General features: G+C 44.2%; 1 non-coding gene across 1 annotated transcript; it reads left to right on the forward strand.

The window, feature by feature from the left end:
- Positions 1–7,858: 7,858 nt before the first annotated feature.
- trnak-uuu (transfer RNA lysine (anticodon UUU)) lies at positions 7,859–7,931 on the forward strand. The gene has a single exon. It is a non-coding gene; the product is annotated as a tRNA-Lys (tRNA).
- Positions 7,932–9,274: the final 1,343 nt, after the last annotated feature.

The following is a 9,274-nucleotide window of genomic DNA, read 5'->3' on the forward strand; positions in this document are numbered from 1 at the left end:
ACGTAGCATAGGCTAACGAGTCACATGCAAAAGCTTGGAAAAGGCCAGCGAGTGCAGATTTAACTGAGGCACCCTCATGGTGCAAGGTCAAGCAGGGCCACTGTATTGAGCTTCATCAAGTTATTTTGATCTGGGTTTGTGTAATGCAATTCAACCATGAGGAGAAGGAAACATGTAGTGGTGGAATTTAAAGCAGAAGTATTCAGTTTGCGCTTCAAAAGCAGAGTCAGCCTCAGTGGGTGTGGTGAAGACTCAAAGCCTCTCTGAAGTGAAAACAAACCTTGAGATCAAGTATTCAATACACAGACCTCATTTTATTGGTCAAGTTTATTTTGCCAGAGTTCAGCCACATGTTGGAATCTCCATGGAAGTATCCATGAGAGTCACCTGCAGAAAACAGAAGGGGTCAGTATTGATACAGGAGTCTCAATACTTCAGACACTAGTCCAGCTTTACCTTAGTACAACTTCTGCCCTTTAGACCCAGTCTTGGCATCAGCGTGGTCAAAAGCATCCTGGGAGTATTTGGCGTACGAACTGGAGTCGCGGGCTCGTTGGTAGCCATTGCTGGACTGGACGATGTGGGATGAAGGGTATACAGTGCGCATCTCAGATGTGTCCTTAGGGATCTGGTCGGAGGTCCAGACAGACTGTGGGAAAGAACTGTCGATCTTCAAGTTCATTAGGGCAGCAAGGAAACGAGCAAAGTCTGCGTCCTGCGCAGTAAAGCCAGCATTAGACCCAGAGGAGCCGCTGCCATAGCCAGAGGAGCCGCTGCCGTAGCCAGACCCAGAGGAGACGCTGCCGTATCCAGACCCAGAGGAGACGCTGCCGTAGCCAGACCCAGAGGAGACGCTGCCGTAGCCAGACCCAGAGGAGACGCTGCCGTAGCCAGACCCAGAGGAGACGCTGCCGTAGCCAGACCCAGAGGAGACGCTGCCGTAGCCAGACCCAGAGGAGACGCTGCCGTAGCCAGACCCAGAGGAGACGCTGCCGTAGCCAGAGACAGAGGAGCCGCTGCCGTAGCCAGAGACAGAGGAGCCGCTGCCGTAGCCAGAGACAGAGGAGCCGCTGCCGTAGCCAGACCCAGAGGAGCTGCTGCCGTAGCCAGACCCAGAGGAGCCGCCGCCGTAGCCAGACCCAGAGGAGCCGCCGCCGTAGCCAGACCCAGAGGAGCCGCCGCCGTAGCCAGACCCAGAGGAGCCGCTGCCGTAGCCAGACCCAGACGTGCTACTACCAGAGCCAGAGGACCCACTGTTTTGACCTGAGCCCAGAAATTAGTTGAAGCAAAGTATGACAGCATGGTTAGTCATGTTGTCAGTAGCCTCTGTATCACTGCCAATATGTTTAGTAACAATAAACAAAGCTAAAGGAGTATTTGCAGTTCAAGTGGGTCATTAAACCTGAAGTCTAATATATTGTAAGATTTGGTGCTGCATGATTAATATAGTTGCAGACCCTCTTCCCTCTCATTCCTACCAACATCATGGGTTGAGCATATCCAGACTAAACAACTTCCCATGTTGGCTGCCTTTATATAAACTGCACCTAAATGTTGATATACTTGCTTTTCTGGGGGGGATAACATGTTCCAATGCTGAAGAGCAGGACACAAAGCCAGGAAATCCTGTTTGGATTTCAAAAGAAAAGAAAGAAACTTTAGTATATAGGAGAACAAAAACCTAAACCATTAAACATGAAGACTCACCTGAAGAAAACCTTAAACATCATGTTGAACAAGACAAAACAGAAGCAACACAACTCAGATAAAACTGGTCAAAAACAGCAATCTAGTGACTGCTGTTGAGAGAAGATTTGTGCTGTAACTCACCTGAGGCTGCAGCTGACTTTATATTGGTGCTCTACCTGCTCTAATTACACTCATAAACCTCACCTGGGACCCAGTCAGATCGTGCTGCATTCAATTCAGCTCTGAAAATGAACACTTCTGACATTTAAAAAGGTTTGTTGCAACATGTGAGGAATGAACATGGGATGTTTTAAAGAAGGTGAATTACGCTTGGTCAGATACGGTGTTAAACATCTGGACCAAAGTCCTGCAGATCACTGTGGGCCCCTAATCTCTGGCTGGGGAGTGTGAGGGGAGTGACAGAGATTTGGTCTGAAGGACTCCAGGTCATAACCTCGGTTCTAATACGTCACAAAGACGTCACAGTCATGAAATTGGGGTCCAACACATCACTTGTCCACTTCACTAGTGGGAGCTGCTAGTTGGGTTTAAAGGGGAAAAAACTGAGCTCAGTGTGACATAAGACTGGAGTCTTAGTAAGTTAACCTGCTGAGTTCTGGAAATAACTCTAAAATAATGTTGACTCCTTGGCAGGAATAAGGAGCTCTGCAGCTCTCTCATCCAGAGGATCTAGAAGCATGGATGTGTTTGGAACATAGCAGAGGGTGTATTCTTCCTAAAGTCACGCTAACTGCCTTCTGCGCACTCTGAGATGTTTAAAGCTCAGATTAATATCTGAGCTGAGATGTAGAAACGTGAGACAACATGATGCAGAGCTGCTCTTTTATTAAGTGATATGGAGGAGATCTTAGATTTATTTCAGATGAACTTGATTAAACAGGACATAACGGAGGTTAAATGTTTAAAGCACCTTGTGCCATCATTTTGTTCATATCTGGAAGTGTTTCTCAAATTTGTCTTGACGATTTCTGTGGATTTCCATCATTCCTCCTGAAAACTTGTTGCCTTGTGAGAACAACCAAAGACTCCCACAGACTCCCTGTGACACAGCAAACTTCCAACATGGGAAATGTGACATTTGAGCACTTTATAGTCTGTAGGCGACTGTTTTCTGTTCTTTGTACTGTGGAGGCTTTACCAGCCATCAGTGAGGTGGAACTGTACTGAAAATACACTGAAGTTAAAGTTACATTTTTAACTCATTTAAAAGGGAAAATGTGTCTATTTGAATAATGCTCTTTTTTAATATGGGTCTAAGTTTCTGAGAAAGTCTTTTTTTACTGTAAAATGTTGACTGTCACACCTGAACTTCATATTTATTTATGAAAATGAGAATATTTATATCCCCAGGTTGTTTTAATTCTGAAAACTAACATTTGTTACAGTAGTTCACATCATCTGTCCTCATAATTACTTTCATAAAATCCAACAAAGACCAGACTTTATCATGTTCATATTAAACTGCAACCTGCAGGTTAACAATGTGAGTGACTTAAAGTGTGGAAACAAGTCCACAGAAGTTTTTCTTTTAATTATGTCAGTATATATCGACGATGTGCAAGTAGTCCCCACAGGCAGTGTCCTTGCTGTAGGGACGACCAGGTAAGACATCTGATTCTCACATATAGATGGAACATTTGATGTTGCATTATGCCCAGTATTAATCAGACATGTTTGTTCATGTTCCAGACAGGATAGTGAATGCTTTTGTGCACAGTCCACTGTGTGGTTGTACAGCTCACGACTTAACTGAATATATTCCAACACCTGGCTCGTCTTCTTGCATCCAAATGTAGAACAAAACAGATGTTTGATCTGTAAAATCTGATGTAATGAACAGAATCCATGAGACTGGTTTGATTTATTTAATATATTTATTCTAACCCTCCCCGGGCTCTGGGGAGGATTCATCCCTCCATCAGACCTGTTGCCACTGATTTTCAGTCCACTTCTTGTGTCCTTTGGCACAGCTCAGCCTTTTCTCCCCGTTTCCCCTCCTTAAGAACGGCTTCTTGACAGCCACCCTTCCATGGAGACCATTTCTGATGAGGCTTCATTGAACAGCTGAAGGTCCAGATGCATCTCAGGGAATCACCTGTTTTCTGCAGAAATGCCATTTCATGCATGTCAAACTGTTATTTTATAGATGCAACCAAAGAAATGGGAACAGATGACAAATACTTCCCATCCCTGAATTTTAGCTTGAGCAGCTACTGATGATGCAGCCCTTTTGGCCACCTGGTACCTGCTTCAGGTCAACCTCCTGAACAACCCAACACAAAAGGCCTTTTTCTTCAGCTTTAATTTTTCCCCTACATGCTAACATTCACAAGCAGGTCCTATGCTACTGTCCTGATAGGCAATGATGGCCTTCTGGCCACAGCTCTGCTATTGAGGCCGAGAGGCTCCTTTCAGTTTCCATGACCCAACCTCAATGGTAATGTATAGATTTAATAAAAATACTCAGCTTTGGGTTTCAGATGTCACAAACGGGGTCCTCCACTAGATGTTTGCTCCCAGCACCTGATCCAGCTTACTTCCAGGTAGTGAGTAAGTGACAACATTGAGCCTATAAATTTAGTTCCCAAGCCACTTAAAGTAGCTGCCACATCTTTTGATTTGTGCAGCACAAGCTTCATTACAAGTATTCAGAGTACAAGACCTTTGCAGCCACAGAAGATAGTTATGAAGCCATCCTCGGTCATGGACTTGCAGAAAATACTGTCCAGGTTTCACATGGCCCCAGCATCTGATGGGTCTGCCCTTACCCAGAGCTGTAGGGTGAGGACTGCTACAGAGTGGAAAGGTTTCCCCCTCAGCACACTATGCAGCAGTGGAATATTCTGATAGAGCTCAAGGCCACACCTTTACCCACTGCTGTCAGAGCTGCAGTTGGCTTTTCAGCCAGTTTTAGTTGGGAATACATTCCAAGCTGAAGCCGTCAAGACCCTCACAAGCTCACCTTTGAGCAGAAACTGTCCTTAAGTTAATGCCAACACCTTATTTATAGGATTAAGTCATGTCAACCTGTCAGGCCCTCAACTATCCCCTCCAACCCACAACTGGATGACCCAGAGACAGCTAGGAGCCATTTGATGGAGCAACAAGGTATTCAAGTTAAAGCCATTTATTCAAGCGGCAGCAGCAGCGATGCCTCTAGAATATGCAGATCTGCAAGACAAAGAAAGTCAGTCACCTAGCAGCAGCTACAGAGAGCACACATGCAGAGTAAAATGAGCCTCACCAGAAAGATCCTCAGAAGCCGCTCTGAACTGGAACCTTGTGCTGAGATGTTTTGCCGTGGTCTGGCTCAGATTCTGTTGGGCTGTAGCGGAACTGGCTGAACAGCACACGCTTCTTGTTGTAGCGGGACCGAGATTTGTAAGCGTAGACTTGATCCTCGTCGGTCACAGGAGTGAAGACTGGCTCGTCCTCGCCGCTGGTGTCAGATGAAAGGCTCCAGCTCCCATCTTCAAACTGGTAATTGCTGCCAGGAGCTCCAGACTGACCTCCCTGAGCGCCATGCTGCTGTGCTGCAGAACCACTGGTTCCAGCTGCTTTCTGATACGTTGGCTTAGATAGAGCTTGTCCATAAACTGAATACATGGGTGAGGAAACGGAGAATAAAGATCAGCCTTCCATTTACACCCAGAGTCAATTTAAACTGCTTTTAGTTGCTGAGCTTTGATTGGGATCAGCTTACCGCTTTGTGCAGGAATGCAGGTGATGCTTCCAATCAGCACACAAGAAATCCACAAAACCCTGCAGAAACAGGGACATCTCATATGAAGTTCTGAGTACATTTAGAGACCAGTGGGGTCCAACCACCACCTCCCCTTAACATGCCCAGTCCTGTTGAGCTTAACTGCATATTCATAGTGTAATGCTGCCACCAAATGAGGTTCTGCTTGCCTCAGACATTTAAGGCAGCAGAGGTTCAGTGCCACCACTTAGAAGCACTGGGATAGACTAGCAGTTACTCACCTCATTCTGCTGCAATATAATTAAAGCTTGCCTGGGACCTGCTCCTGCCAAACTGCACTAACACAAAGTTCAGAGCCCTGTGACACTAACCTGAAGCTGCAGGAGCTGCTTTCATATGATCCTCAGTGCAGAGGGAACTGATTGCTCAGCGGTAACAGCTGCTGCTGAAAGCTGCAAGGCTGCAGTTAACTGGCAACAATGCACTAACATATGGAGCATCTCAGTGTTATGTCCATAAATAGATAATAATCAGGAACTCTTGTGAGTATTATGTATTTTATTTACATATATAAATATTAAATTATAAATATAAATGATCAAATATTCTGAATATTCTGCTCTCAATACGTGAAATCTCTCTCATAGTTCATTATTAGTAGGCTAATTGATGAATAAACATCCTGCTGCTGAATAAGTGTTTAAAAAATAAATAAATCAGAAGGAAACCTGCAGAAGAAAGTCTTCTAACAGCTGCCTCTCTGTGTTTATTGGCATACAGCACGGTTAGTGAGATCCAGATCCATGTGGGCACTCAGGACGGATTTAAATAGCGACTCTGAATGGACGGTAAACCCGCACTGAAGGCCCAGTGAGCCAAAGCACGGCCGCCACTGAAACATATATTTGAAACCTATCAATATGCTAACTTTGCGTGTTTACCTCTATAACTGATGTTTTATGTAAAACAGAGCACATGGTCAATTAGCTTTTTAAAAATCTTTATTTTAAAGAAAACGATCAAAACAAGAGTTTTTCTGGAAGAGATTTAAATAAGTTCTGAATATGCATTGAAGAGAGGTTACATTTGAGTCTATTTTCTTTGTTCAAAACTTAAAACAAAAAGCTGAAGTCTGCACACTGAGGAAAACTGGTTTTGAGGATATTTATGAAATTTCCTCCTAATAACCAACTTGGGTCGGTGTCCCCAGTGGAACATTTTATTTGTAGTCTGCAGGTTTCATGTTTTCAGCTGGAGATGGATGCTTTTTGTTCTGTATGTTACATATTTTTATCTTGATCAGGACATTCAGAACGCTTGCATGCACAGGTAAGTCCAGCTTCAGTTCCAGGTGTACTCGTCCATTTAACTGGACCACCATGTTGTCCCAGCGTACATGCACGGGATAGACTGTGTAGGAAACCTTCATGGCATTCTGCTGCCTCTAACTTTCTCTGTGGGACATCACGCTGCATGTAAGTGCAGCTGAAATCGCTGCCAACATGTTGTCTTTAAGTCACCTGAAGGGGGATTTTCTCACATGAGGCTGCGGTTACAAAATCAGGATTTTATTAGAGCAGAGCGACAGTCTGGACATGCTTTAAGTGACCACGAGTTGACACGTAGTCTTAATGGGCTGATTTTCAGTTTAGCCGTCTGACCAAAGAAACAGAAAAATATGTGGATGAGAGCAGCTTTATTGGGAATTTGGCTGGAAATATACACTCATTCTTTCCTGTTTTTACTAAAAGATGCAGAAATATTAAACTCTGTAACATGTGTTTAGTGCACCAACCCATGCCAACTCAGTTAGCATATATACAGTTATAGGAATAGTTTACTGAAGGTCCCATCTTGTAGACAGCCTCAGTGTTGCATTTCCAGTCCAGTCTGCTGTCCAGGTGAACCCTCAGGTATCTGTAATCCTCAACCACCTCTTCACCGAGGATGGAGACGCTGTTCAGCTGACTGCTGCTCCTCCTAAAATCCACATTCATCTCTTTTGTTTGTATCCAGATGAGGCCATAGTTTATTTTCCTATAGATGTGATAGTTTCATATAGATGTGCTGAGGTGTGGCAGGGAAGCTGTTGGTACATGGAGGATGTGAGGTCTGTAGCAGGAGGCAGCAGCATGCTGAGTTTGTCTGAACTCTTCCATCTGTCTGATCCCACATTATCCCAAAGCCTGTGAGCTTTTCCATTCCTGACCACACATCCCTCACACTGTTCTGCTGCAGATGGTTTCCCACCGACTTGCTCTCTTCCTTTTTTCTTCACACTCCTCCTTAACTCCCTGTTTCCCTCCATGAAGGCCTTCTTCTTTATGCTCAGTGGCTGCAACACAAGTTCACATCAACCAGGCGTTTGTTCAGAAAACAGCGTCACAGCTTTGGACTCAGGAAGTGTTTCAGATGTCAGCTGTCACTCAGACACACTTTCATAGGGCCTGGATAGCTCAGTTGGTAGAGCATCAGACTTTTAATCTCAGGGTCCAGGGTTCAAGTCCCTGTTCAGGTGTAGAAATGTAATCTACCATTTAACCTGTACTTCCCTCTATGCCTGCACTCTGTTTCTACACTGTCACCTCTGACAGAGCCTGGCTGATGCTTTTCCTTCTATGTAGCTTATTGTTAGCTTTGCTGTTAGCCGCATCGTTATATCCTCATTTGTAACTTATATAAACTATAGAATAATTCTATAGAAACTATAGAAATCACCTTAAATACACCAGCTGCAGAGTGTTGATCACATTCACTGAAACTACAACAGGTTAAGAGCATTTATCATGAATAGTTCTGCTTTATATCAGGGCTTCTTTTCACTTAGATTTCACTATTTGGACAATCTGTAATGAATGAACACCCAGAACAGAACACAAGACATTACAGAGATAAATCAACGCTGGTGCAGTTTAAACAACAAGGGCATTGTTTGCTTCATTTAAGTGGCAATAAAACAAAGCACTTCATCAGAAAAATCAGTGTCAGAAATATATTTTGTAAAGGCCTCAAGAGACATAGATGTTGGAGGAAGTTGCGTAAACTGTGATGATGTCACAAGTTCAGTCGCAGTGGTGCTTCCAGCTTCTCTGGAGTTTGCTTTGTTCCACATAAGGAGCAGTATTCTTTAGTATTTCAGCTTTAGACTGACAACATTTGTTGCTCAGTTTTCCTCTGAGCCACAGAGATGCTCAGCTTTCATTGTGTCCAATAACTGCAGCTTCTAAAGTGGGTTTCATAGCACTGCTGCATCTCTGACAGTTATCAGATCATTTGGGTGGAAACACAGACATCACAACCCTCTGAATCTGCTTTCAGTCCCACTGGAACAGTCTCTCACAGTTTCAGACACAAAATGTGTCTATTAGTTTGAATCTCAGCTGATATCTCCAACAACTGTAGAGGGACTCATATCATTTCACCAGCTGGTGTGATAAACTTACAGAAACACCTCAGGAGCAGCACCGGGGATCTTTTGGGAGAAAAGGGGATTCTCTCCATGCTGATAGAGCTGGTGATAAATGAGTTTATAACTCTCGTTTCAGGTCACTTGCCCTTCCTCGTGTGTCTCGGTCTGATTGTCGGATGAATGTTTCCACCTGTTCCCTGTTAACCCAGTGTATAAGAGTCTGCGCCCCCCCTTGTCTTGTGCCAGTGGGTCGTATCCGTCAGTATCTACGTGCGTTCACTCCGGCCTTCCCAAGTCTGGTCACAGCCTTGTTCCAAGCAACCTTTGTGCTTTGTTCTGTTTCTCTGAGAGAGTTTTTGGTTTTGGTCATTTTTATATCACAGATTGGTTAAACCATAGTATATGTTTCATAGTTCTTTTGTTTCCTCCGAGTGGAGTGATTCTTTGTTTTC

The sequence above is a fragment of the Odontesthes bonariensis genome, chromosome 11 (assembly GCF_027942865.1).
Source record: "Odontesthes bonariensis isolate fOdoBon6 chromosome 11, fOdoBon6.hap1, whole genome shotgun sequence".
Classification (NCBI taxonomy): domain Eukaryota; kingdom Metazoa; phylum Chordata; class Actinopteri; order Atheriniformes; family Atherinopsidae; genus Odontesthes; species Odontesthes bonariensis.